The sequence below is a fragment of the Cuculus canorus genome, chromosome Z, assembly GCF_017976375.1.
Source record: "Cuculus canorus isolate bCucCan1 chromosome Z, bCucCan1.pri, whole genome shotgun sequence".
Classification (NCBI taxonomy): domain Eukaryota; kingdom Metazoa; phylum Chordata; class Aves; order Cuculiformes; family Cuculidae; genus Cuculus; species Cuculus canorus.
This window is the reverse complement of record NC_071441.1, coordinates 58097907-58101258: the sequence shown is the minus strand read 5'-3', so window position 1 is coordinate 58101258 and position 3352 is coordinate 58097907.

Here is a 3352-nt window from a genome sequence, read left to right as displayed (position 1 = left end):
CACTCCTTTCCCCTAAATCTCCTTAGGAAAACTCTCCCTAGGGCAAAGCTATGTTTTTGCACTGCTCATTGACATGAGGAGGGAAGCCAAAGAGGAACCTCGATGCAGCTGGTGCTTCTCTAGGAAAAGGGCAGTATGTTGCTTTACATAAGGACATGAGTAGTAAAGGAGAACTCTATAAGAAGAAACTAATGTAAATGGGATGATTCCAGCTTTTGACACATATAAAAAGAAAAGAGAAAAAAAGAAATCTTCCTTTATTCCCAGAAGTACTGTATGAACATAACAGAGGGCTTGCAAGGAAGCACACCCCGATCACAGTGTTTGCAGATTCGATGGTTGAAAGCAGGTCTGTCCTCATGATACATATAATTTGGATCTCATCCTCCAGTCTGAACTTCTCCTGTCTCTAGGGTGAGTTCTTAGATATGATTTTCACTAGAGACTCACCTACGCTGTGATTGGATGGTTGAATTGCTTCATTTTAGGGAATTTCTGCACTTCAGGGAGAGTTTGCTACTGCACTGCTCAAATTCAGCGTCTGCCCTTAGGAAATGTAATACAGCAGCTTGAACACTCTGCAAGGAGTTAAGCCTGTCATATCTGTCATAGGTCAGGTTGATGTGGACACTAAATTATGGTCTGGGCAACAACATTTTCCTTCTAAATTCTTTTGGCCCATGAGATAGCAAAAATTGAAGGATGCTGCTTTTCATATTGAGCTATAAAGTACAAAGGAAAAAAACTAGCAAGGTGTTTCCAGGAATAATGCAATTAGAGGGAGGGTTAGTTGTCTTCAAAAGACAAACACTGTAATTGAAATAAGGGATATTATCTAGAGAGAAAGAATTAAACCTGAATATGTGAAAGAACTCATTGTCTATTAATACCCACAGAATGATTCATAACAGGTTGCTTCTCTCAGCTCTGAGTAGGTGATTAGCAGTTAGATCTACTTATTAAAAGTTTTTTGTCGTGGTATGCTAAAAATAACAGAAAAAAACTCACTTGGAATGAAAACAAACAGTGATCCTAACAGCCTAGCATTTGCAATCAAAATAGGTACAGCCTATGCAAATTCTAGTAGAGAAGTGGACATCCACTGTTTTGCACTTGTAAATCTGCCAGTCTGAAGACATTCACCAGTTTATTTCAGGCTTTTCAGTCATTTTACAGTTAAGTATGTTTCCCATTACAAGCCTGATTCCTAATTCTACATTGCCCTACAGAGGAGCAATCTCTTCAAAGTTTACATGGTACATCTTTATCAAAAATTTTGTTTTGAGGGGAAATATGGAGTAAAACCAGAGAAGCCATTCTAAATTTAAGGCAACTGAAACACTTTCTTGTTATTTTTTTTTTCATGTTATTTAGTTGCTTGGCTACAAAATCTACCCCCATTCAGTTGTTTTCGTGAAGAAGTGGGGTTTTTGTACAGTTTTGTGGAAGGTGGAAGCGTTAAAGAGCCCCCAGCGATGAAATGCAAGTGCAGTAGTTTGGGATGCCCAGTCCTATGATGCAGTTCAGAGGAGGCAGGAACACAGCTCCGTTTTCTATAAGGACGCAGGCTAACACAGTGCGGAAAACAGCACATGGAGGAGATGCAACTGACGCAGATTAAATAATAAAGAGGAAGATACAGAAAACAAATATAGTAATACAGGAATGAAAGGGAAGCAAGCTGAGAAAAAGAACTACTGTGTTAAATCTTCATTATTTTAAATGCTTTTCAATGTAAATATAAGCTTCTGGAATTTATTTTTATTCCATTTCCTTAGTGGTTTAGTATCCCATGTAAAAATTCCTTCTTTTCCTTTCCAAAGCCCCTACTTATATACAGACATTCATGCAGAGTGAAAATTTAATGATTGTAAACCACTTCCGTTGACACAGTCGTTCTTAGAAGGTAAAGAAAATATTTTTAGTTAAAACCACATAGTGAATTTTACTTTTGCAGAATGCTATTACCTCTATTAGATTTAGGTACATTACCTAATACTTCTATTGTCTTCATGTCCTCAGCAGCCTCAAGCACTGGATTGCTTTCGTCTCTCAGCCAAGAGAAGGGAAGTAAACAGGAGCTGCAGAGAAACAAAACATTGTGAAATGCAGAACACGACTTTGCCTCCATTCTCAGTTTAGAGATGCTACAAATAGATTGTGCACACTTCCTCCCTCACCTCTAAAGTCTGTCAAAACAAATTGGTTTTAGCTTAAACCCAAATTAATGAACCAGCTTTATTATTTCAGGAGAGAGAGGCTGGCAAAGGAGAAACAGAAAAAGATAAGACCCAGGAGTCATTGGTAGAATAGGTGGTTTATAATGTGTTAAATGTGTTTATTTGCACTTCCAAAGTTCAGACTTCCTCATACATTTTCATACTGATAGAGATAAAATGCTAAAGTCTTAAATCCCTCTATGCCATGCTGAGTTGCTAAGGGCTGTTGAGTTTTTGTTATTTCTCCTCTCGAGTTAGCTCTGATTATGCCTGCTGAGTGAAAAATTTGTATTTGCCGACAGAAATAGGAACCATACCATGTGCGCTTGCACTCAGCAAATGCTCCAATATATCACAGAGATTTGCTCAACCCACCTTCAGAGGCCAAATTGAGCATGTTATTTTCTGTTTAGATCTGATCCCAAAGACTATCAGTCAGGAGTGTTTCTCAATCTCTGATTAAAACAAGGCCTACAAAGCTGCAAGTGTTCATGCACAGTCTCATTAGAGGACTGGATGGAGTGACCCTGGTCTTCTAGCACAAAGCTGTGAGTGAACTTCAAATATGAGAGTGCATCAATCAAATCCAAGCAAGGCTTTTATGTCATTTTTTCTACTTTGCCTTTAAAGTCCTAAAGGAATGCCCTTTCCACTGTACAGCCAAGGATCATTCAACAGCGGCAAACAAACCAACAAAAAGCCTCTTAGGAGAAAGATTTCACTCCTCTCACAAAGTAGAAAGCAAGATATTTTACTAATGTGTTTTCTAATAAAATAGAAAACGGGGTTGGCTCATGTCACCGTTCTGTGTCAATGATATTTGCCAATCTGGAGGGCTTAGAATTATGTTCAAGACTTAGAAAGTTTATTATAAAAATGATGAAAAGGGAGGTTCTGGGCATTTTGCTTTAAATCAGGGTTTGTTCAGCTTGTTGTGCCCTTTTGATTTTTGCTTCTGCTTGTTGAGGAAAGGAATAGACAAAAATAAATTTGAGAACAGTGCAATATTTGATCCAGATGTTTGGTACTCTAGCACACTCTGGGATGTAATTTCCTTCTGTTTAAACAATGAAGACATTTTAGCAGCTACTCTTAAATGGAGAAATTAATTTAAAGATATATTACAACTCACC